General features: G+C 39.4%; 1 protein-coding gene and 1 long non-coding RNA gene across 7 annotated transcripts in view; one reads left to right on the forward strand and one right to left on the reverse strand.

Annotated features, from left to right (window-relative positions):
• The window catches only part of LOC111260919 (uncharacterized), a 41888-nt gene extending 29127 nt beyond the window's left edge, over positions 1 to 12761 (forward strand). For 2 of the 5 annotated variants that reach the window (XR_002680639.2, XR_002680638.2), the window contains 3 exons: positions 1471 to 1605; positions 2600 to 3999; positions 11337 to 12761. This is a non-coding gene — a long non-coding RNA (uncharacterized LOC111260919). The remainder of the gene's footprint in view (positions 1 to 1470; positions 1606 to 2599; positions 4000 to 11336) is intronic. The other 3 variants (XR_015311268.1, XR_015311266.1, XR_015311267.1) reach the window with 3 other exon arrangements.
• LOC111260918 (CD151 antigen) overlaps positions 1 to 27665 on the reverse strand; it is a 94577-nt gene that overhangs the window by 65368 nt on the left and 1544 nt on the right. The gene's annotated exons all lie outside the window — the stretch shown is intronic.

Genomic DNA, 27665 nt, shown 5'->3' on the forward strand with positions numbered 1-27665 from the left:
CTGCTGAAGCTGAAAAGGAAATTCAATGAAGCAGACGATTTTCGATGACGCGTTCAGCTAGCGTGAGGTCCACCTAATTAAACTGTACGAGAACTATGCAAGGGCACAATTTGCTCGACTGCGTCAATTTTGTCGCCACTGCTGCCGCTGAAACGAAGTTAGCTTGGTGCGTCTCTGCAAGATTGTCGTAATAATAGTAGCAGGTGCCGACAGGGGATTATATCACCGCCAAAGATGGCACACGCATCGGTTTTGCTTCGTAGCGTATGCTTACCGTTTAGCTTGTTTTTTAATGAGGATCACGTCATCGGCGGCAATGCTGGCTATTTTCTTGAGCCATTCTTGTCTTCCCGCTAAATACATCAATTAACGTGACTTTGGAGGGCTTTCTTTAAATATTCAGTCAATAACATTCATAGCTATACGGTAGCGAGAGTGTGACGCTAGCAGAAAACTACTATCACATGAAGCCAATCCAAGGGTGTTGGCTGATAGTTTTTCCTGTGGAATCATGTTACTTCATATAGACGTAATACATATTAAAAACAAACACCAGAATTGTGTTTCGCACATAGAGAACTAACTTTCAAAATGTGCGATTTTTATGCATACATATTCTAAGGTAGAAACACCGTCCAGGATGAAAAAGAACTACTCATAGGTACTCAATATCAATTGTGTCTTTGTCATCACATCTCCGCTAGCAAATGTAGATGGTTGTGATGGCCTTTGAAAATACTGCTTACTAAAAAATATATCAAGCGCAGTATTTGCTTGCACATAACGGCGAGAGTCGTCCGGCAAGAGCTTGTACCAAGGATCTTGTAGAAGTAGATGATGACTATCGTTCGGTTGCAGAGGTATATATATATATACGTATATATTGATAATCTATCAAAGGGTAGTTTTGTTCGAGTTCGGTACACATATTTAACAAATGCAAAAATTCGAATATTTTGTCCAAGTTTTTGGCGTTGCTTGCAACAAAAACTATTCAACGATAACAATAGTTGTAATAGACGACATGAATTCGCGTAGTTAACGCGTTAACTTAAATTCTTCAAGGGAACTTACGTTTATTAATGCAGGCTGAAAATAGCTTTTGCAAGTGGCTACTTAGTAGCAGAACCCCTTTCGATTTTGGTGTCAACATCTAGTGTTACTTTGAACAGTTTTGTAACAGACCTTCTTATGGAAGTCACACGGGGATTATTTTTCGCAGTTGCCGGAGCGCATTGACTTCTGGGCAACAACAAAGGCAGGAGGCCTAGTTGGTACCTTGCAGTAAAACTGGTGCTTTTTTCTGGCTGTAAAAATATTATTGAAATATGTATTTATAGCTGTAAACCCCATTTCCTTCTGTATTTTAATCTAAGATCTTTAACTGATTGTTCCCAGGACTATCTTATATAAGTGCCACAGTAACTATACACGAAAATCGATAACCCAAAAGGTGATACGGTCTTTCAGATAGCGACGTATGTGGTCTCAAGGCGGTGTACTACGAACGATAATTAAGGCCACTGAGAGCCCTATGGAATCTAGGCTTCGATTCAACTATACATTCAACTCTACCTGACTCTGGTTTAGCGAAACTGCCTACCTGTACGCAAGTCTGCCTAACAAATCATATTAAATTTATAAATTGCTTTTTTCAACGGGCCCTCTCATGATGCGATAATAAAAAGGATCAAATTGTCTTTACATTTTTCACTAAACTTTATGGCAAAATTTATTTATTTTTTAAAAGAATCGAAAAATTGATTTATTCCACATTAAATAAATAATCTTTGTAGCATGTAATCTACTAAATTACCGAAGGTTGCAAGACTCGCGGGGAAGTCCAATGTGAAATGAAATGCTAGGTAGTCTAAGCGATTCCATCATATTTATGATGCACATATTTATTAGGTAACTTGAGTACAATAATTAAATTCAGGATTAACTCAACTTTCTAGCCTAAACTAACTAAATCACCACCGTAGAGGCTGAGTGGCTGAAATATTTATTCACTTCATTGAATAATAATAGTTATCATGAATATTTAAAGATAATCATACTAGCATTTTTTAGGGATCTTCTGGAACGTATCCTTGAGCCGTCAGTTACTGGCCAGATGAGTAGGGTACATTAATAACAGCTTCTGAATCTCGTATATATATATATGTGTGTGCTTGTATTTATGTTTCTTGGTCTACTTTTAGATGCGTTCTAAGCTAATCAATACAAATTCGAAGTTTCCAGTCATTTTAACCGTGGACGTAATGAATGAATGAGTTAAGAGATCAGCTATAAAAAAAAAAAAAAAAAAAGCTATTAAAACAAGCACAAAAATGAGGTGTTAAGAAACAGTTACCACTTCACTGAAGTCACTTTATAGATGCAATAGTCGTAACAACAGCTCATATTATAATAACAAGATTTCCTGTTTGGATAGAGTTCCGTAAGTCTACAACAAGTATAAGTATGATAAAGAGAAAAAAAAAAGAGTATTGAATAACGTCATTGAAGGCCGTTCAACTTAGCGAGATAGCGATTTCCACACAGCTTCAATGGAGTCCGTACTTAAAGGATAGTTTTTTTTTTTTTTTTTTTGTAGAAAAGCTATCGTCATCAGGGAACACAACACATGCGGTACGTGATAATGCAGTGCATAGTAGCGTCACGTTTAGGAGCCCCACGCTCAAGTCGGACGCATGTAAGAATCAAAAGGCCAGCGTCTTTCTCTTGGCGACTTAATCGGCATTATCGAGAATCTCGCCAGATCGTAAATGCTTTGTCTGGATCGCCCTCTGAATGACTCGGACATTTGCCCACGGTCAAACTAACACTCCGCTTTTATATATTGCACCACATCTACCTAAATACGCGCTCATATATTCATAATTTTATTGGAATACGCGCCAAGGCTCGTTTCATTTTCGAACTTTTGATGCCTGCTTCTGTTCATGTATGATGTTCGTCCTGTCCGGTCGTTTGGATCCGTTCAGTCCGTGTGCCACAATGGCAAACTTATCATTTCTGTCATTACCGCCATCATTAATATCAGTAATAGGCGACGATGCAGAGCCTGCCGGTTACGGGCAAACGAACCGTCTCGAATGGCCGTGGTAGAAACAATTATCGAAATACGATCAGCCGTCTGTCGTCTGCGGTTTTCGTCCCTCTTTTAAGATTGGGAAGGCGCAAACAAAGGTCATTGAATAAATGCATCGTAAATGCAAGATCGGAGAAAAGGGTCAGGGGCCCTCTGAATCGCTGCGCTGGAGATCGGCGTGCCTACTATTGACTACGTTGCTGTCACTGCTATTTGTTTTTGTCTTCGGCGACGCTTGGACACGAAATTAGACAAAGCTCGGAAATGCCTCAGGCGCCAGGAAATGCTCGACCACGCCGGCTACAATACTACGAGTGCTACAAGATATTATAAGCCATGGATAGCCTTTCATTAGCGTTATGTGGGCTTTCTACTGTTCCTGACCTAGTTCCTGATATTGCCCGCCGATAACGCCGCTATCGTCGATCCCTGTAAATATTTTTGGGGACACGAGTCATATGAACGGTTTATTGCCTTGTATTTGTGTGAATATGGGCTTCGACGGGTAGGCGAATGGGTACGGCGATTCGGAGGATAAGCATAGATTAAATAGATAGGCATGGTTGCCTTACGATGTTCTCGCCGTTGAACCAGAAGAGCTTTTTCAAGGAGAAAACACATGTGAAGATAGCGGTTAAGTGAAATAGTGCCTCAAGAACAATACTTTCAGGACCTTATTAACTGTGCCTTTGTGAGTAGTTCTGTATTTATCGACCAGGACTTGGCACTAAACTAGAATTGTCGAGTAAATAATATTTCAACATAAGAGACTTTCGTGTTCGAATGTAGTAAAATTCTTTTTTGATATTTTTTAACCGTGCATAAGGAGTTTTATTCGAACATTTGTGGACAGAGGAGCTGAAACAGTCAAATGTTATGAGACGGTCTGACTTCACAGAAGCGTACGTACTTTGCTACCGTAAGCTTAATATGGATCCTTTAGTTCCAATTTCATTTTGTATTTAGATCTACACGACGAATGTCGATCTTGATCTATGTGTACATAATAACGCAGCATGTGCAGCTTTTTAAGTTTTTTTTTTTAGTCCAAGTTCATGTGTGCCTTACATAGTGATGAACGGAAAAATGTGTCATATCACGAGCTAAACCACTGTCGCGGCGCGCTTCAATTAAAAAAAAAATGTTGAATTTTAAAACGCATGAACTTCTAAAAAAAGGTCGAGTTGAAAATGGGGAAACTTTACAAGTGAATTGTCACAAAATGCTGTGAACATTTGGATAGGCGATCCTATGTCACACGATACGATCCCGTGTGGGATAGGTAATTAAGCTCGGTAGAACATGTAGCAAGGTAATACTGTACCGTTGTAACTCACTACTTAGTTTTTGAAAACTTAGATCTTTAGATCCAACCTTTGGTGGCGTCTCAGAACTAATCCGCGGTACACAATGTATAACGTTCCGCGGGCCTATCCCCGAAAAAACGTAGCGATAGTCAGAAATTGTAAAATAACTAACAGAATGCACCCACACACTAATCAACTATACAAACCGTGCTGCTTTGCATTTTCCAGTTTAAATATTATCTATTGCCATACCCTTTTCTTTGCTTATTCATATGAGTCTCAACTATAGAGCGACATCGAACAAGAACTATAACCTCCGTTGTCTCATTATGTTTCATTCGAAAACGATCACCGCCAAAATTTTGCTTCACACATTATATCTAGGACGATAACGAAAATATTGTATTGTGGTTTTTTTTTTTTTATCTGCCATGGTCCAAAAATAAATTTTGAACAGGTCAAACATTAAGCTAGCTTTGAAATAACGACACCGTTGCTATGACGACCATTTGTTATACCAGCGACAAATGTCATATAGACGCAATCTCACCCTTCTCCCATATGCAAATGAACCTTGCTTATGCATTTCATCATGGTGGTACCTTGACACATTCACACAGTTCAGGAGCTCAGAGGTCGGAGCTGGTCCGGGTACTTCTGTCGAAAACATCGCCAATGAAAAATAATAAAATGTTTGCTTCTGAAAGCTGAACTCAATCCTACGGACACGAATGAAGAATGGAACCACTCAAATGCCACTTAGTATTCTATCGTGCTATCACTGTAGTAGCAAATAAGCCACGCAACGGATTGTCCTGCTGCAGTTCTAGGGGCACACTGCTTCCCACCTTATGGCCAGAGACTTCTGGTGCAAATCTGTACTTAGATATTATGAAAACACACGTTGCTTTTCTGTTCTTTTTTGTTTTCTTAAGCTGATAGGGAATATTTTCCTTCTTCAGGAAACCCTTCAAGCTGCTTCCGACCAGAAAATGAGCAGCCATTCAAAATAAAGTAAATAATCATGAATGTAAAATAGTTTACACGATCTATCTCATAAATAGGGGGACGTCTCTCTGGCTGAGCGCAGCTGCATATACGAAGGTGTCCCCTTCTTAGCTTTATACGTGGCCTTGGTAGCGAGGCTACTATTTCTTGTTGGGAGTGGTTTGTCTAGGGAAAGCACAGGCTATATTCGGCTGCAACATATCTTTCGTCCAGATTACGTGTATGGCCTCTGAAGGTGAAGGGATGCCGGGGTAGAAATGTGCGCTGGTCTGCTGACCTGTTGGTTCTCACCACAGACATAGCCTAGGGAGATACGACACAATGTAATCTATAACTCTGTTATTACGGAACCGGAAACCTATAGAAGAGAGACTAGCAAGGAAGGACTCATACTGAGTACCACTAATAGACATGTGCATGAGATATTGAACTCTAGAAAAGCCTACCGGACTTTTTTGAATCTATTATGTTCTGTACACTCATCAAAGTGGCTTTTGGTATGTATGCTCTCTATTTGGATGTATGTATAGTGTTATTTGGCCTTGGCCTACTAAGCCAGCGATCTTTCCTCTTCACAGAGATAAAGCTAATCATAAGGTCATTGTAGCACGATACCGTAGTAGAGTTTCGAAATTAAATTTCAAATTGATCGTAATAGAAAATGATTATCATTTAGCCTTGCTTAGTGAATAGTATTATTTGAATATATAGTAGTTCTAAATGTGTTAAATTATAAAAATTACCGATTTCTACACAATTAAGAGGTATATAGTAACACTATTGCTAGTTCGCTGTCAACTGTAAACCTTAGCCACATTTCATGCATGATGTGCTCTGTGTGCCTAAACAAGCCTCGAGTTTGTTAACACCTCGAGAAGATTTCAGAGTAATGGATATTTTCGCCTTTTTACTAACTCAGGTGCAAAGAAAATAGGGACAATCCATCACGAAATTACGTAGTGGCCACCTATTCGTATTGTAAATTTACTATTCGAATAATGGCCAAGAAGGGAATGAATATACCCCAAATAAAGAGTACCTGAAATAGACGGAAAGTCTAGAACGTAGTAAGCCGTCTTGGACAGTTTCTACTTGCTTCTGAGGTTCGGAACATTCACCCCATAGATGTCCTGCTATTCTGTCATCTATCTTTTTAGCGATATGCTTCCTTTTACAGTTGATTTTCGTATGTTATTCGAAATTTCGAGTATTATGTGTACATCTATGCACACTTCTGTATGTGATTGCTCTGACGGATGATCCCGAAAAACTGCTATATTTATTTATAGGCTAGACAAATGTTATGCACGAACCGTCCCTATATTACTCCGGTTCTAATACCAGTCATGTATCAGCTGTAAATTCTAGCATTATAAAGGTACTATGCTAAGTTAATTTTTCAACAAGCGAAACATATTCAATTATCGAACGTGTATGGCTCAATAGTTTCCAGAAAAACGCTATGTAAGTTCGAATTTTCTTAATTAGTTCACGGACCAGGTCTTACTTATAACGAGATAATCGTGACTAAAATGTTTCTATAAACTTCATGTACAAAAGGAGAACGAAATAATTCTTAATTAACTTAGCATAATTGAGCGTACACCTTGATGGGATACTAAGCGTGAAACGCGCAACGTTTTCTGGAATATACCGAATGGGTTTTGAACCCGTGGGATGCCCATGCGAATTGGCTGACAAATGGATAGTAGTTTTTCTTGTTCATTAGTCGGTCTTTTTTGTCGTATAACCAAAGAAAAATTCTATTCTGGAACGAATGAGTTTCGGCTAAACTGAAGAAGATGAAATTATAAGCTCGTTAATTTCACGTTTGTATTCAGTGATATTTTGGTTTTTACTTATTATAGATTGTGCGCACTTTCGCTTCCAGATCATCTTCGGCGAAACACGGGATCAAGCCATGACAAATGTTGGGTTCACTTGTGCGTTACTTGTCCGTACCGCTCGAAGCCTATAAAAATCAAACAAAACAAACCTCTCTCTCCCCCTTACTCTCCTTCCCCCCTCTCTATCTATCTCTCCCGATGTGTTTTACCATTCATCGGTGAATGATAAGTTAAACTAAGATTACGCTTTCTCCGGACTAGGAGTCATAGCAGAGGAAAGTTTATCATCGCTGATTCACTGTGTTGCATAGCAAAAGCCATAGCGCATGCGTATAAAACAGAGGCAGCCGATGCCTGCAATGGGGCTCGTCAGGATGACATCGAATAGTCGTACTCTAGCGTACACGATCTAATATATAGCAGATTCACTTGCAGTTTAGACGGAAGATTTCGACAGTTTTCAAGACGTTCCGTGCATGTATTACCCAAATCGTGTGCAGAACATGAGCAAATCAAAAGAAGACGAAAATTAACTATAAGACCTACCGACTAGAACAAGCTGGATCTAGAGGATATTTTCTGTAGCAAGCGTTCTAATTCAACGTTTTGCATAACTTATTTCCCGGCTATAATAAAAAAAAAGTAAGTAAGTGAAAGACTTACACAGTACAGGCTTATGCTAGCGCATTTTTTAGATGCCATGTAATGGCCTCTTCTATACTAACCCGCTTGTGGTTGTTGCCATAACTGACATAATTTTTCCTGCCAGAGATCACGCTAACATCCAGCGCATGCTTGCCTTAACAACTACCGACTGGTGTTACCACGAGCATCAAACCAGTTGTACTGTTTCTGCTACAGTTAGGACTACGATACTAATGGCAGTGGGAAAGCACCTCCGATTGCGGTCTGCGTTACGTCCGTCTTGTTCAAACGTTTTTTCAAGTTTGAGTTATTGGCAAACAAATCTAGACACAGCGAAGGTAACCAACGGCGACGACGTTCACAACAACAACATAGAAGATCAAACTATTCGAGAACGCTCGATGAAGAATGTCTCCACCTTCTTAAATTTGAGGTAGCAGTAGCAAAAATTGTCACTTTATGCGTTCATTCGTCTTTTCCTGAGCGCCTATCAGTCGTTTCCTTATCTAATTCGCGTGCCATAAGCGACGGCTCTACGGGCCTATCCTATCAGCCATTGCCTCTTCGGTGTCCTAGTATTGTCGTTATAGCGTCGGTACTGAAAGCCGCCTTCGACGTCGTTCAGCTGCCAGGGCGAGCCAGTGTTCTTAGACAAAGGAAGCAAGGGCAATACGAATGGACGAAAACACCCGTAAATTCGTTTCACACCCAGACAAACGTAACGTGCGTGTGCGTGTGTGTGTGTGTGTGTGTGTGTGTGTGTGTGTGTGTGTGTATATATATGTGTATATTACATAAACAATGCGCAGTTACAGAAAAGCGGCAGTGCGCTCGCAAGCGTATTAAATGTCAGTCTTTGTGCTGTTATAAGAAATAAGGAAAATAAACGTAAGCAGTCTTGACTCAGACTACAGGTATCTGATGCCGTGATAAGAACCCGCGATTTCCTCCGTAATAAAAAAACAAGATATAAGTTGTACTTGTTATTAGAATATATAGAAAGTGGCGAATTTTTTTTCGTTCAGCATTAGCCGTTATTTCAAGAATGATGTAGTTTGTGACCTAAGTTCATCCGACGAACTTCCGTGTGCGTTATATAATCGTGACTTGCAAATCTTGACGGCTGGATAATATGAGGGGAAAATTCAAATCTAACTAATAGACATAGTCTGATAAGCGCATGGCCTTTAAGCATGAATCTTGAGTTGATTGAATAATTTCGAAAATTCTAGTAAACAGAACAAATCTGTATGTCTATTGCGAACAGAGATCACTACCGACATTCACAGAAGGCAAAATTTTCAAAGGTCTCAGGCAACTGCATATTTGATTCAGATGTTAATATTGAAATGATCTGATGACGAGAGCCATAACTAACCGCATGTGAAGCATGCGAACATAAATGTTTCGCCAGCTCCGTACCCCCATTTAGCACGTGTCACTCCATACAGGTTCTTATCAATTGATATGTTACTTCAAGCTTCATTGCACAGCACTGCGCCACGCTTCTACTAATACCAAGATCGTGAAATTTCGAACTGGGATCGATATGTGTGAGGTTTACCGAGGTTGACTACCACTTCTTGCTAATTAAGGAGCCGCTTTGCTTTAAGCCATCACAGGGAGAAACATACATCACTGTCCAATGTGAGGGCCAGTACGATTGTTATCGAGACAACTTTCTACTTTTATCCTTGTCGAGATTACGGATGAGAACCCATTTAGTGTACTCACCGATAACGTTTTTTCTGTCTAACACGGTGCTATAAATGTTCTCAAGCCATTTGCAGGTGGTAAAATTCATCGGCTCTGTCTGCAAACGTCGGATCCGCCCAGTTGCCAAACTACTGTTACTTGTTATTGCTCTGTAGAAATTACCCTATCATCAGACAACTGTAGTTTTGTGTTTGTTTTTATTCAACTTCTACTTATTGCACTCGTCCTGTGTTGTACAAGCGTTCTACTGCCTGTCTGTTTATATCCATTTAGATTGTCATCTGCTTAAACTATCTGAAAATACTCACTGTAAACCTTCATTTAGCATGCAATTGTTAACAGAGTAAAACATAGGATTGCCTTAACATTAGGAGCACGGAACGTTATGAGATAAGCCAAAATTCTCATTGAATATGATAGTTGTTCAGTATCAGTTCTTTGTTTTTACTGCCGTCGTTTACTACTAGCCAAAATAACTCGATCGCCAATTTTTGAGCGAACGAAATTTTGACGGACGCAGTTTAAGCAAATGCGCGATAATTTTCCGTGGAATACAGGTCGTCAATAGCACCGGTGTTTGTTGTATAGACGAAAATTATCTGGCCGCGAAATATAGTCCCGTTTCAGCCAGAAATTGACTAATTCGTTTTTGATCTGGTTAGATAGATCCAAATCGATGCATCCTAAACTGGAAAAGTTGTTGGTGAAATAAATTATGACTATACTTTTTACTATTATTATCTTCTTGGTCCAGATAGAATCAAGAAATATCCTATGTTACAAGCTTACGAACCTTTACTCTTGCCGCCAATACATCATAAGCAGTGACCAGTTACTTGTTTTGGCCGACCAGTTATTTCTCATTAGTTTTATTATATATTTTTTTCGTTTTACATGTAAATTAGATTCAATTTGTAAATGATTTCAGACACACTGCAGTCGCTACACGCGACGCCTCTGCTAGCGACATCGATACACGAAGCCGTAGGCAATGTATATACATCAATACAAAACAGCGTACTGATTTAGCTCTTCACTAGAAATTTTTGCCGTTTCAAGATGTGGCTAAAACAGAATGATGAACAATATCGCCTCGTGATGGCGCCGATCGAAGCCACAAACTATACCCCTCTTAGCCTCTTTTTTTCCTGTTACTTATGCCGCTACTTCTGTGACGATGCTTTCGGCGGACTTCAACGAAAAAAAAAACGAATCTTCAAGACCAATAAAAGTTCTTCCGGATACTGGGCCACTAAAAGGACTGGAACCAAATACCATTTGCGCATATTCGCTAACATTAAAGTGCAACACGTAGTGCTTTAACAGTGTTCATGTATAAATACTACAGATCCACATAGAACCAAACAGGTAGTATTTCCTCATGAAGAGGGGTGTAGATCGTACTGCCTATCTTCGCTGCTGACGCTTCACGACTGATAAATCAATTTCGTTGCTTTTCTGTCGTTTACCTTTATGCAAAAGAAACGTTCGTGATCTTCGCGTAACTGGTCACAAGTCGAGATGAACATAGTTAACAGAAGCATAGCTTTGAAAAGTTCTCTGGCCTCACGAAGCTCAGACATACAGACAGAGTGGCGTTTGCTACTTTAAAGAACATTAAACCCTACTAAAGACACACTTATCTTCGGATCTTCTGTCTATAAGAAAGTCCAACAGAAGTCTAACTTTTATTCTGCTCCTCCTAATTGTTTTCAGATGTTCCGATGTAAACTTTCGAACGACCTTCCCGTTAGGTTACTCGAGGCTCATTTCGGTTGGGCAGTTCGTTTGGTGAAATGACGCTATCGCTTGAGCGTCATTTTTGTAATGCCAAGAAGCACGAAAACGTCGTTCTTAAATGAAAAAGGTCACAATAAAAGAACCAAAACCCCAGAACAGAGACGACCCCTCCCCCTTCCTCCAGAGGGAACCGCAGCGCAAACCGAAATAACTTGGTGGCCACATAGCTTGACCATATACCGGCGCATAGACAAGTGCGCTTGTGCGCATATAGGTGCACCTTTTGTGCAGCTAAATACATTCCACGTGTGTGCCTGTGTTGAAGTATGATTCTTATGTTAACCAGCCTCACACTTTTGCTTCTTCTTTCCGGCCAATTTCACTGAAGTATAACCCTCTTTTGCCGGCGAAATCTAAAAACGATCATTTTATTTTTATTAACCGTTGTAATTTCATTCCTTAATGGCCGTTCGCAGTACGATAATTTGGATATATTGAAAGCATCTTATTTATATCAAGTGGAATAAACCAGAGAAAACATCTCTATCAGTTTGAATCTCACGCGGGGCAGTGATTGTCCGTACTTCGAAAACGCGGATAAGTTATGTCCGTTTTCATTTTTAGTTTAGTAGGTTTTTATTTTTAATTTAGTAACAACAAAACTAACGTAATCGTGTTGGTTGCGTGCGTAAAATAATGAACGGATGTCTTCTTGAAATCGAACGTATAAGCGCGCTCTATCGCACGGGGAGGTCCGATGTTACGCTTAAGTGCTTACTGGGCAAGGCTGGCATAGTTGTGTCATATGCAGACGAAATCGACTGAGTAACTCGGTTCTAACAGTTCTTTTTTGACAATTTTGTAGCTGCGAACGACGTGGGCGGCAGTCCAAAACAGTGATGGATTTAAGGAATTATCAGTACGGCGACGCGTTCTTCTCCGACGAAACGTCGACGGCGAAAGCACTAGAGAAGATCAAATACTTTCCAAGAGAAAAAAGCATCAGACAAATCCGATCACTTAACACGCCGAAACTCTATGAAGTTAAAGACACGTCACAGGATATTCGGCACAGATGATTGCAGATAACTGGCGCCACGTACCCCTTGCGATTGCTTTTGCGTTCAGTATTAATGTTCCTATTAAATTATAGTAAAAAATTGCTAAAAAGTCTTTCCTTTGGTTTCCCTAGAGAGCCAAGATGGGTACGGGTGGACTCAGACGCTTTTCTTGGCGGTTCAGTGCAGGAAGATTATCCTGTAGAAATTCCTGGAAAGATAGTTTATCATTATTGTGAACCTGAAGAAGCTTGTTAGTAATTATTATAGGTAGGATGGTCAATATATAAATCTTCACAGAATAAAAAGTCGCTCTTCATCACCGCCGAACTTACAGATACGAGATATTGCAATTGTCGTTTTAGTTAAGGTTAGTTTAGCTAATACCACTAACACATCCCGTTCCTGAGCAAACGTAGCCATTACGAGTTGTGCAGAAAGAATTACTTCCATTATAATAGGTACATTTCCTATGTTCGCCAGCATGTGCTCGAAGCGGAAATACCCGTTCTACTTGAAGCACATGCTACCTGACCTGCTTACGTATATACAAATAAATAGTAATAATAGAAAGATTTGAATGCAGAAATAAAGTTTGCTTTGCATCAACTCTACGTAATTATCAAGCTTTTATACAGATGGTCTGAAAATTGTCATCGCTAAAATTCATTAATTTCCTATCTTAAATCACTTATGCAGGTGCACGAGTACAATTCGAGCTAAGAAAAAAAAAAACGAGCTTGAATTTTGTGGGTGCTGTGTGAGTACTTTCGGATGAATGTGGCTATTTCTTTGACGTACAGCATATTTTTATGATCAGCCAAATTGGATGATTTCTATCATCTACTTAGCTTATCTTCACGTTCGGCACGCCTGTAAGTAACTGTAACTTGGTATTCATGCGGTTCCTAATACCTTCTAGGTTTGCAACGTTGCTACTAAGTCATCTTTGAAAATTTGGCTTAACACTTGATACGGGTGGCAGCGATAATGTTTGGTTACTCAAACAACAAGAACAACTTGTAATAAGCGCGAAAAGTGACAGAAAAAGACAACTTCAAGCTCTGCTGCTCTAAGCTTCCTAAGTATTCCTGCACAGAAAATCGGCTCCATTTATGAACAGTCGAGGTTCTGTACAGCCAAGATCAGCTGAGGGTTGCTAAATATGGCTCAATTCGAATTTAGAATCGAACCCAGCATGCCTATCCAACTGAAAAGCTTTTACTTATAAAAACGTTTGTTTTTAAAGTGTACGTCGTACGAGATTCCGCTGACAAGTTTGTCTGACCCAGTGTCAGTATGAAAACTACCATTGCCGTCTGATTCGTTACATTATGACTCCTTACCGGTGTAAGAAAAATCGAGAATTTAAGACAACTTATTTATCAACAGTATTATTTGCGATGTTAATTATATTTTTCCATATAAAATCTAACTGAGTGAATTATTAAGTAAGGTTATATGATCAAGGAAACATCTGATGGCTGGATCTGAGTTAAGTGTGTTCACTATCAGATTTATAATAGATATATGCGCGTCAATATTGGCCAAACGGAAGCTTCAGGCTACCAAAATTTTATTTTTCATTATATACATACATTTATATGTATGTATATACATATAAGCATTTCTACCATATAGTCTACCGAACTCACCTTAGTTACATCATGCGAAAATTTTGCCAAAATATACGATGACTACTTACAACGGTGACATTATTTCTATACTATCGATGAATAACGGCAATATCACTCGTTTACTAAACGCACATAAACCGTGATCCCCCAGAATGATCTGTATATACGTGAATCAAAGGACCGTAGGCGGTGAAATTTGAATTGTCGTCTGATAACGACTGGGAGCAGATCATCGTGCTTCGGTCAATACCGTTGCTTCTCTGTTTATCTGAGATGGACATCGCAATTCGAATCTGAATGTTTCGCATTTCCGTTTCCAGACTATGTTTCTGTTTGTTTGCATTCTGACTCGATAAAATCAAGGTGTAAAGATTGACAGAAAGGCAGAGACGTTCAATTGTAGACTCAACAATTGCATTAAAGTTTGACGAGACGCGTTTTGACGTGATCGGCCAGTGTATAGCCATTACAGAACACTGTTCAAGCATTTAAAGACAGTACCAAACAGCTAACATGGCCGTATGTACTGGGTTATCTATTTGGGGGTACAAAGAAGCCTCGACATACGACAAATACGCCTACTTTACAGGGCACAAAATTAGAAAAAAATTAATTCTGCTTCTAGCGTTTAACTTAAACGAGCTGAGGACCTCACGTAACACGTGCGGGAAATTTTATTAGCGATTTGACATACAATTGCCTAATTTGTAAAGGGGGACCAAGCTGTACCCGTTAGCAGTTTTATATGGAAGGCCTTGACTAAATCGAAGACGATCGTATCACAACAGTCGATCCTTTCAACGTGCTTCGCTGGCGTAAATTTTTAAGGTTTTTTCTCATTTCTTCTCATAGAAGCGCCGTTCTGTTTAAGTCTCTTAAGGTATATAAAGACATACCGGCTTTGGCCAGTATGACCGTCGTCCTCTGAATAGCTGAAAAAATATCAATGTGCTCCGTGTTACCTTTTTGGGTTATTTGCATTTGTGGCATCATTCTCTTGGCCCTTCCTCTCGTTTGAGATAGTAAGGATGTATATCGCTTCGGGACATTGGCAGACTTGTCCTTCACTGTCGTAGCTCACAGATCGTAACGAAAAACATCAAAGCAAGAAACTCGTTTAGGAAACAACGACCGTAGAATTAATTTGACCATTTTAGCTTATATACATTTACGTTAGAAAAAAACATCAAATAGTTTGCACACACGTTTAAAGACCAAAATTGAATATTGTTCAATTTAGACGGCTTTTAGCTACCTAGAACCCATCTAAACGTGAAGTCTTTCCTTTACGAAAGTGCGTGTCCAGTTAAGGTAAGGTTAACAAACTCTCCGTCGTTAACGAATGTTTGTGCTAGAGTTTGCAAGCAACATGTTCGAAGCCGGGGCCCAGTCGCAGATGGTTAAGCTAATAGGAAATGTTAGGAGTCGCTTTTTGTATTTATCATTTATTATCAGATTTATCATCCTATTGTTACCTGTCCAAAGAACGCAATTTCTAAGCACAAACTAGAGTATAAAATTCGATGCAAGTGGCTGAAAATATTACCATCCAAGACGATTTCTTGATCGGTGCTTTTATGGTTTTGTCAAAACGAAATTAATTCCGATTATAAGTGTTCCTTTTCATAACAGTCGATAGCTAAAGCTCTGAAAAATAGTTGTACAACCTTTGGCACAAATAGGTGTACATTTGTTTCGTTCACTGCATATCGGTGGCTCTTGGAAATTTTCACTACTCTCCATAAAGTAGGTGTCGCAAAAGTGAGCTGATATAAAACACTGATGCATTGATTTCCGCTAATGGGCCAGGCCCACCATGTTGACCATCTCAGGAGGGGGGCACTGCCTAAACATGTAGCGCGAAGGTAACATGATTACGTAGGCATGGATAAAGTGCAAGCCAATAAGACTAAATCTCTGTATGCGAGTTTGCGTCCGGCATCGCCGTGCGGCCCTCCATCAAACGGCTGGCTCCTGCGGGCACGAAAAAGGTTTGTCTATGGCCGGGTTCGAACCTAAGCTACAATGCGTTTCAAAGGTTACGAGTCAAACACGTCACCGATTACGGGGATTGAGCATGGCTCAACTTCAGCTGTTGAAGAGTAAGTCACAGCGAGAATATCTGACCTTTGCTGCGGGGAGAGAACATGCGCAAGGCAAGCTAATGTAATCTATCATTCATAAATAAATCGGGTGTGGCCAACGGGTAAAATATAAATGCGTGCATTACGACGTTTATGTCTTTGGCAGAGCGTATTTTCAAAAAGTGGGCAAATATTGTGTCTGGGCATAAACTAGTACTCGGTTAGACTTGAGTAGTTAGTAAGTTACTGATAAAACAGGGTGACGATTAAATGCCAAATGGAATCATTCCGCATATGTGACCCTAGAGTCGGGAAAACCAATTAAGGAGATTGAATACCATTTAAAAATATACGTTATGCACTATTCTGCTGGGCAGAACATCGTTGAAATGGCGGTAAATGCTGAATGAGCCAGTGGGTTCTGAATAATTTCATTAGCTATTGTGACGTCAAGCTCTAGCCAAACTGTCCAGCGACATTTCCGTCTTCTGTCTTTACAGATAAACAAATAAATAGGGAATTATCGTTATAACACGTTCGTAGCAATGTTTATGTTTGAAGAGGCCGACGGAGCCTTTGGGTCATGTAGGTTATCGAAATACGTAATAGGTGCAGACTAATAGAACATACATAATAATATATATAAAATTATAAGGGTAGGGATATTACTGCTAGCCAAATACGTCCGCGGTGATGAGTAAAGAAAAACTAGTAAACCTGTGTCTTAGGAAGCCCAACCGTGTGTGGTATTTCTGAGTTCCTACCTCTTCTACAATGCTATGCTATCTGAACCTTAAACAACCTTTAAATTCTGAGAACAAATCTACTCAGAATCGATGTGATCAAATAAACGGAACGAATCGTCATTGCTTATTATTATTATTACTGTTATTTAGATATTTTCGTATCTCTATGTGTATTTAATAAAGCCATTATCTACCATTTGTATCTTAAAAATAAAACAATAAATAATCTATTATATGATCGAATCTATTACCAATAAAAATTCAACTATATCCTGCTGTCACATGCCGTATATACCTCATTTTGTTATTTAACAGAATTTAATTAGCCAATAGCAGACCTCGAGATTCGATTTACTTTTATTACTCATGAAAGCAACACCTTGCGGCGGAAAAGGTTAAGTTGCCAAAATAACTGTTTTTTTTTAGTTTATTTTTTACATTTAACTGTTACGATAAAGGCGGTTACAAAGAGGAGGTACATACATTTATTATAATATAATACTGCTCTAATTTTTTTGCGCCTAATAAACGTTCGCTTTTTATCGTCTTCAGACAGTGAGCAACGCAACTTAATAAAGCTCGTGAGAAAATTCTGTAGGTAAACGATATCGCCGCCTTTCGAATTATACCGTCATCGTACTAAAATCCATTGAATTAGAGCCAATAACTAAGATAATTATAAACGCGAAAAAGGCTCTCCTAGATACGGGTAGTATGACAGTACTGAAATTTCCTTTTCACTAGAGAAAGTGAAACGTTTAAAATTATTGGTTGAGCAAGGAGTACGGTAACGCCCGCCAACGTCGTTGCCACGGTTCTAGTATTGAGCACTTGACGGTCCTTAGAGTTTTACTAGGATGGGGACAAACGTAAAAATAGTGATGACTTGATCAACTAAGGGACATCAGCTGGATGCCAGGGCCGTACGCGCAAACGTACCTCTGTGCGCAACATCTGTACCCACAAAATAGCGCAACCAAAAAAAAAAGAAGTGCTATCTTAATCAACCGTAAGAAATCGAACTTCACAAATACTTACACCTCAAGTATTACTCATTATGTGAAATAACAAGCGTCGTAGATTGTGTACCAAAATGAGTTATTTTCTAGTATGTTCGCTAAATAAATACATTCTGTCACATTGATCATAAGCCGTAAATAAGAAGGAAAGTAGGCGGCGTTTACATTTAATTACTTTTGGGTTCTTTATAGTGTTCAGTAATGCCAATAGATATAAACATAGCCCCGCCAAAGATAATTAGGTGGTGCCCGCTTAGTTACAATGATTTAGCCGAAAATTCGTAGTTAAAATAGCAGTAAACATTTTTTGGATCACCCCCTTAGACCCTCACACGTTCGTAAAGCATAAATTGTTCCAAAAAGTAATAGCTATAATTTATATATATATATATATATGTGAGCGAAACACATAGGCAATGTCGTTAGCATACGTCTTTCCCGACTGAAGAAGTAAGAAGGATGATATAAGATAATGTCAGGGATATAACGGTGGTATATCGTCATCACTACAAAGAAGTTGGCCAATATGAAGTTTGACAGCTTTTTGGGGTCTGATAATCTAATTCGGTTCGTTGATGTCAAATGTCCTGTTTCGCAGAAAAAAAGGCAGCTTTTCATATATTACCCACAGTTCATCACTGTGAGCTCTGAGAGAACGTAATGATTTGCTTTTCATTGTAACGTCCGTGCATTTACACTTTGATAGATACTTAATCACTCATTGTTCTTTTTTATTTTTACCCAATTTAATATGTTGCATCATTTCTCTTGTCAGCCCTAAATAGCTAGCAACCAGTATTAACTAGTACCTTAATATTTTTTATATTTCCTTAAAAATTTGTTCCGCCCTTTGTAAGTTTTGAAAAAAGGGTCTAATCTTGTCTTGCATCTCACTTCGATATTAAATCTCTAGTAGTGACCGCCTGACGTGTATTAACTGCTAGAAAGCTTCATGGATCTTTTTATAAGAACTGAGGGACGATCCAGAAGGTGTGACTTTCTTCAGTAATAAATGTTCTTAGCACCTCCGAATTTTACCAGATTATTCTTCTCTCGTAGCCAGTTCCGCTCTTTGCGCAGACGATGGTAGCTTCTATTTTACCTCGTTGGCCTCGTTCGGTTAAATTTCCACTTGCTCATATATATCGTACGATACCGAGCCGTTGGTCGGAAACTGACAATATATCGGCTAGGGCGTTCATACCCTAAACGCGTCCAAAGTAGCAACTGTTGTTGCTCACACTCTGAGCATAAGAAAATATATATGTCCTACATAGGTTTTTCTTCGGTCGTTTTCTGCAGAACTCTGAATGTGATATAAATTGGAACGATTAGAGCTGTTTTTCTAAGAACAGCAAACGATAATCCCTACAGCAAGGACTCGTCCAAAAAAAAGGGATTTCTAAACTTCTTCAGTGAAATTGAACTACAGTAGTTAGTCACTGACCCAAGAGAGGTCGCAATGTCCTCGGCGGCGGATGACTCTTTAGAAAACGTGACGCCCCCGGCACTATCGATGTGAGCCATAGTCACATTTACTACTCCGTACAACTCCAATCCTGATCATCCAGCATGGCTGCTCCTAGACCTAAATAGAGGGGATTATGATCGCAGGAATGATAATCTACTCAACACCTAGCGAAATCGCCTTCTCCGCATTTTCCGTGACGTAAATGCGATGCACGAGCATTTCGTTAAGGAGGTCACATCTCTTAAAAAAGCTCTTCGTTCCCATAACGAGCTGCAATGGCTGACGTTAAATTATGTAAGTATCATTCGTTTGCCTAAAACGGAACGTAATGATAAAACATAAGTCATGTTTCAGAATAAGCTGCAGAAGATGCTGATTGGGGAGAAGACTATTAGAACAAGCTGCAGCATTAGGAAGCGAAATTTATGTGCAGTTCACAAGTACGTTTAGCGATGCTTTAAGGCCAACAGTGGTCTTAGTTCTATTATTACTACTTTTCCCACATGGGTCGCATACAAACTCCTGGAAAGTATAATACACCGGGCTAACCATGACAATGTTAAGAGAATGAATAGCTCGTGTACTGTTTGAAACGTTTTGTCGTCATGCAACAGTTAAAGACACAAAATAAATGATATCTCATGATAAACAACAGTAAATTGTATATATTCTAATTTTAAACCCACATTTGAAACAGTTATTCAGACAAGCTTCTCTACCCAAATGTAGTAAAAAAAAATTCTAGTGAATTGAATGAAGAGCAGGAACTTTTGTGCGAAACAGCAGTCTCTTCTTATCTTCAGGAAACGCCTATGTACATGCTTCATATTTTGCTTTTTACATTTTGAATGTATACACCAAAATTTACGCTAACCACGTAAAAGCCAATGACGAGCAGCAAATTGTTGCTTTCCAGAAATTTTTAGAACGGGTTTAGAGATGACCTTTTGATCTCGACCTCAAACTATCTCTATGCGTTTCGATATCGAAGTTAGCCATAGTTCCATCAGACGATCTCAAGTTATCTAAGCTACCAAAACGTGTTTGTTGTTTTAATTACCGCCTTAGGGAGAAACTACCCAAACCAAATCTGTAATGAAATATGGTGGTATATCTACTGCAACTTTTTTAAAGCGTGGTACCCAACTGACTGAATTTGTAGTCACCTAGAAAAAACTAACTGGATACAGATATGGCGGACGTTTCTCCTGGATATTCTAAACTTTGCTTATAATTATATGAACAATACACCCGTCCTGGTCTAATACACGTTTTACCAGCATTGAGCACACAAAATAGAACCATGATCTTGACGATGCGGACGACGTTCGTATTATAAGAATGTATGACGTAAAATAGAACAGATACTTTTATCAATACAACGGCTAGATGTTTAAAGTTTTCGTTTAGATGACGACAGGGTGGAGTGCTTCTTTGGCAGGGCTACAGTATTTAAGCAGAATGCACTGCAGTACACAACGATCCGTTCTCTTGACGCACGAGCCGCAACGCTCGGTGGTATTCTGTGATACATACACGTTTGAGAAACACAATGTATTACTACTATATAGAGAGAAAAGTGTTATACATACATATAATTTGTTCGATATATGGTACATAGGCAATAACAACGATCAGTGCTTCGAAGATAACAGCGAGACCTTTAACGAAGTGATCTTTACATTAGCTCTAAATGTAGATATATGGCGCACATCCGGCTGGATGGGTGAGCCTTTACTGAATTTTCATCATGGTTTGTCTACGACAAAAAGGAGTCTTTGGTAAAACGAGTTTATTTAAAATATTAATGATAAATCTTATCGTTGATAGCTAACATATAAAAGCCTCCTTGCTCAATGCACGTACGTTTGCAAACCTACTAACAAACCCACGTTGTAAGTAGATATAAGTGCGCAGCCTATTCTAAAAAAATGCTTTTTAGAATTAATTAGAACTTGCTTATCACAGTGTCCAGAAGAAGTTCTTGTTGAAGGATAGTTTTTCTGTATTTTGTTTAAGGATAGAAAGGATGACCCTTTCTCTTGTAGTAGGCGTCCATGACACCGTCAAATTACAGCTACTAGCCTCCTGTGTGGTTTGAAGGAATATTGATAAAGCAGAAACCTATGTTCAGAAACATCTCACTAATATACAGCTTCGAGTCAAGAAAGGCGTCACACTACTATACAACCATATATATCTGTGTACGTATATTACTGCTATATACTTTATGCTGTAATATTTTATATATTTACTTAGTTAGATAATATGGTATGCCAAACGACTTACACCACCGATAAAATCGACAGGTGATCGACTAACGATCACCTTTCAGAATAAAAATTACGTTGGTTTAATTTAACTTTTACCAAATAGAGTTCTGCAGATTGATCGATCTTCCTTTCGGATCAGGTAAAAGCTATGCGCCTGCTGTCTCCTAAATCAGCCATGACATTCTTAATCGAGATTTTATCTATAATAGTAACAGACGTTAGTTTTTTATAGTGTTAATCGATCCGCTCGATCCTCTTAACGATATGAGCTGAACATTTACTTCCTTCGCTACTATTATATTATAACACGTGTTAAATATTTTCCATTCTACATATACATTTTATATGATTAGTTTAGCACATACATCGATCCCTTCTTACGCTGCCCGTTATAAGACATCATCTTTGATTAGACTTTTATGATACTAAAGCTTGTCGGCAATCAGTGACCATAACAAAAATGGCGGCAACGGTTCTCGGCATCGTTTGAGTGGAACCGTTTACTGCAGCTACATAAAAGCAAGATCGGCGTTCCTATCGGTTGGCGCAGCAAACCGCTCAATAGGGGAATAGCTAGCCAACAAGCAATGCTGAAAAGAGAAAAGAAGTACAAGAAAATGCAAAAAATAACCGTAGACATCGATGCTACTTTTCACTCTAACATGAATAAACCAATGGCTGTATAGCTGATACCGCCAGAGGCGAAAACAAAAGGCCAGACTGACCGGCTGGAAAATAAAAAGAAGCCAAATACAACTGCCTCATCCCGCTGATTCTGGCGGATCATACGGTGGTGTGGACGAATATGCGAATGGAGATTTCATATCGTCGTGCTATGATCTACGCCGCAATCGGCAGCGAGCAGCTGAGTCTTTACGTATTTGCCCGTAGCTAATGGTGCCATCTTGCGCGCTTCCTGTACATCGCGCTCCGATCCAACTCGAAACGACATCTACCAACCCGATAAGCGGCCCCTAAAACCAATCGCTACAATGCTGTGGCAAAAATTAAAAAAAAAAAACTTGATAAAATGAAACAAAAGGTAAGACGGGGATAGCAGCGGTAAAAGTCACACGGTGTCGACAGACGAAGCGTTTAGACGCTGGCGCTGACGAAAGCATCGCTCAGTGGAAATCAGAAGTGGAGGCAAAGGCAAACCGAAAAAAGGGGCGATGCCCAAACTAAGACGGCTATAAAGACAAGTGCCACAGGTCATAATGAAACGTTCGTGGATAGAACATATAGAGGGGCGCATAGAAAGGGAAGTGTGCGATTTTGCTCATTTTTTAAGGTCGGTGGTCAGCAACAGAAATTCTTATATAGTGCAATCAACATGACGAGTATGCTAACAACTGCTCTTGATCTGGCAGTTTATAATGACTTTTTAGTTACTGGATTTTTCTAGGACAGGCTGAGAACATTTTGCATGCTTCGCTGATTACAATGATCTGTTTATTTAGTAAAAGTTGAAACGGGTTTTTGCACCGGCAAAATTGTTGCACCGGCAGTGCAAACCTCCGAAGATCTGAGAAGCTTTTCGTGCTGGACATTTCCTTTGTTTGAGGTTCTCAAGGACGCTGTGTTTATAACGGAATATTATCAAGTGTCGATTGTGTCTGTGTTACTAAAAGTTCACCCAAGTTTTGCCCAAACCATCCACGGAAGTTAACAACAAGAAGCAAATTTCAGATGCAACCCGAGTACATCGGTATATTTCAGCTGGGCTCCTGGTTGCTTGTTTAAATACATTTATAGCTAGTGTGGAAAAGATGGCGTAGCTTCGAAAGTCGACACTCTTTACCGTTCGTGTAAGTGCATATCGCATTACCTCTTCATATTTTCGTTTGTTTTACGAAAAAAATATACACAAAAACCACTACCATCTATGCGATCTACCTCAATCAAGTAGCCATCATCCATGCTTCGCATTTCTATAAAATGTATTCGACAGATCTTGTCCTCAATGAATACAGATGATCGAGCGCCTTTGACGCATGCCTACTTTGTTCAAACTTTTTTAACATTTCATTCCTTGCATGTCGTGTGCGATTATTCGCGGGGAGAAGCACGGTAATTATTGCAATTCATATAAAGACGACGGAGACTGGCAAATCCGATTTGTAGTCTTCCAATCAGTAGACGCCACAATCGCGTATTAAAGATGCCCTCGACAGAACGCTATCCCCATTAAGAGCGAGCCGTCAGAACGAACTATCTAAATTTTTCGGTGATTCAGACAAGGGTGAACCATCGACTGAGCACGATAGACTTACCACGAAACCAGCTTTATAAACACACAATAAATAGAGAAATATAATGAAAAGAGAATGGGGTGTAGTTGTGTCAAACTGGGTATCCTGTCTCAGAGGATACTCGAGGAATCCGACGAAGTATGAACGATGAGGACAGAGATCCGTCGTAAAATTGTTAGGTTGAATCTCGGCGAAGACGGAGGCAGTAGTAGTCGGTGATGCGTTTTACTCCGCTCGGTAACGGTAGTTTGTTTTGGAATTATGGGTAGCTGTCCTTATCGGAAGCGTTTCGATTTTTTTTTTACTGAATAATTGTTAGTTGAAATACCATATTGAACAAATGAAAAAAAAAACAGTAGAGTCTCAGTGCTTGCAATGTACGTAGCGATACGTGTGTATAGCGTACATGATGGCGCTCGTAGGGAGGCACGACGTCTACAAATTTGATGAGTGGCGTGCTAATGTCACACATCATAGATGCGTATGTTTGGAGCTACACAACTCCATGTATAACAACAGAATCTGTGAGTGAGACGTTCAAACAGATAAAAGATACAAAGCACAAAAAGTGGCTTCAGAAGGCTTTTACAACACCGAGCTTTTCGTCATCATAAAGACCCAAAGAAAGTCAAATTTCAAAGACGAATCAATGATTTTCTATTCTAGACTATTTTGCGGAAATCGATTCATGTGATCCTGCAACCAAAACAATAAACCAGAAACGCTACTAAACACTACACTAAAGCTCGAGGCATTGTATTGAAGTTTTCTACTTCCTAATGATACGGACGTAAAAGTTCAAGCTACCTAAACTAGTAAAGCTTGTAACTATTATGTAAGTTCATTCACTTCAACTTATGCAGATCCACAAGTGCTTGTTTATAAAGGACAACTTAGTCGTAAATAATTTAATTTTTATCCACCGGATATTTAATTAAGCGTTTTTATTTTTGTGATGTTTTTCATCTCTACTGTCTCTAATTAGCTTTCCCGCATTTGTCTGTTTTACTCTACGTTTAGTCTAGGCTATCCATGTACTGAAGGACGTTGTCTGTACGTTCAAGCCCAGAACCATTTCTCTCGAGGCTGTTCTATGGAACGGCTGAAACGGAACAACCCATAACGACTGTGGCCTTCTTCTGTCTCGAGGCTTCCACTAGAAAAAGTGGACCGTTGGACCATTTTTCACATGCGGCATTGCCAGCGTACTGTGACTGTAGACAGATGACCACGTCACAGCTATCACCATTTTACAGGTCACCAACGTGAGAGATCGGTGTATTAGCACAGAAAGCTGGCTTCTGTATTGACATACCTCCCTGCAGAATCATGCGTACCGCCTCATTCAACAAAGCGCATTTCGCCCCCGTCAGCCACATTATGTTTTTAGGCAACAGACAGGGCGATCAGTCATAAGTAGGCAGGTTTATGGGCACAAGAAGACGTTGTGCTCAACCAAACTCATAACGTTGATGTCAAGCTCTGCAACATATTGTAGGTGATTCGTCTGTAAAAGCTGAAGTAAGGTCTTCATTTGTACGCATGGAAGAATTAGAGCTAACAACGATGACTAGCACTGTTACATTTGAAACCTTGAGTAATTCTATTATATCGTGCATTTATACCGGGCCAGGCCAGTCCCTTAATTCTGTAAAACTGACTTAACAGCACTCTCCGCAGATCCGCTGATCTTCGCCAGTGCCTGCTGTACTCGAATGATGTGACTCACCAATAAAGAAGATAGCCCAACGAAGTTGCCAATTTTACCGAAGTTCGATAGCAATCGATAGAACAATAGAGACAACAGAAGACAGTGAGAAATCTTACCGCTTAATAGAACTAAGCATGCATGCTTCTACTCCAGACATATGATGAGAATACCTGCTTAACCTTTGGCAGCCTTCGGTTAGCTTGTTATGATAGGAGGGCAACGAAATGTAGACGGTGTTCTGTTGATCAGTTGTTGTCATCGTGATTCTGATTGAATACATTTTGTCGCTGTATATAATCGTATCGCTATTTAAACATCTATCGCACGGACGAGTCGTACTAGTGCCAACTGCATTTCGCTCTGTTTGTAGATAGGGGAGGTTCTGACCGTATGACTTTTCTGTATAATACATCTCTTATTCTGTTAACTAAATATATATATATATAGATATATATTATGTATTTTCGACGAGACTTTTACTGGAGTGGAGTTATTGTCTGTTCGTATAGCGCTTAGTACACCCGTATCGAAGGTTACGCGTTAATCCCCAATCACTTCTGGCAGTGCAAATAAACTATAGAGACGGTGACGGACCGGCAACTATTTCAGTGATAGTATTTGAATAGAAGGGCGGCAAGGCGTCATTTGCTATAAAGCGTTACTTACTACGGAAACGCCTTGCACAAAGATAGAACCGCTAAATTCCTTATGAAGTAAACGCATTATAGCATCAGAAGCGTCTTAATCAGAACTTTGAAAACGGGATCGGATTAAAAGATATGTTCGAGACGGCGCGGCTTCCCTGTGAGCACGCATTCCCGCATGATCATGATTAAAAGAGGCAATCCATAAACATTCATACGTATGATACCCTATATCACAACGTCTACCGATATAGCAGATACTAGTCAGCCAACCAGCTAAGCCTAACTAGAACTCTGATACATCGCGCACTGTCGATTAAGCTACATCTATTACGACCCAATGCCGTAAATCTTTTACAGCTTTTCATTACAGTATTAAAAACAATTATTATTGTTGTTTTTTGTTTTTTTTTTTTGCAAAATAATCAGGCTCTTAGTCGGCCGCTAGAAGTATACTGTTGTTTCGATAGCAGTTTTTCCACTTGTGGCTGTCAAGCAATTTCAATACTCGTGGAAGCATTATTCATTCAGATATCTGCCACAGTTACAGCTGGGCCGTGTTGTATTTTTAGGCCCTCACTGACATAAAGAGAATAACCATTTACATTGTAAATTACTCTGATTACATGTTTGGAGCCAAATGCTCTAAAAGAATATACCCGCTGATTTCGTTTGATAAACAAACTGGACACCAGCTTAATTGATGAACAGGGATAAAGGCCTCCTCATTAGAACTGAGACGTTATTGGGCAATAGCATTACCACCCGTACAGGATTGCTTCCATACCTCTTCTGTTTTCTCCGCAGAGTCTACCGCACACAATAAAAATACCCCTAATTTCATACGCTTGTCTAGTATAGCCCTGACATATGACCCCCCATTGCGACAAATGTTGTTCGGTCTCTCTTCAATCAAAGATCAATTGGGCGCCATTTTGTTTTTGCTTAATACGCAATGTCATTGCGATTATTTATGAGTTCTTATTGTTCATATGAAGCTGAGCGTTTGACAGAAGCTATCTCTTCTGTCGATTGCTGCGGTCCTGGCAAAGTATTCTGAATCTTGCGTAGACATTGTTGTATTCACGAAGCCTTGAAGCTATGATGAGTAACTCTCCTTTTGGCATAATCTTTCGAATTTGTGTATATTATCGTCAATTTTATAATCTGATGTCGTTCTCTAGTGAGCACCGCAACACGGCAAAATGCACTCGAAAAATCTTGCGCGCATCTCTAAAATCCGAAGGCTATCTAATAGATGCTTTTTACGTATTATTAAAATGTTATTACGTATGTATATTACGTATTTTTAAAATGTAGGACCAGACTTTCTGCTCTCACCACCAGCATCACAAACTGGAAGGCATTGTAAAGCTTGTTATTAATTTTTCAATGAAAACACGACATATA

This window comes from Varroa jacobsoni, unplaced genomic scaffold (assembly GCF_002532875.2).
Source record: "Varroa jacobsoni isolate VJ856 unplaced genomic scaffold, vjacob_1.0 scaffold_492, whole genome shotgun sequence".
NCBI lineage: Eukaryota > Metazoa > Arthropoda > Arachnida > Mesostigmata > Varroidae > Varroa > Varroa jacobsoni.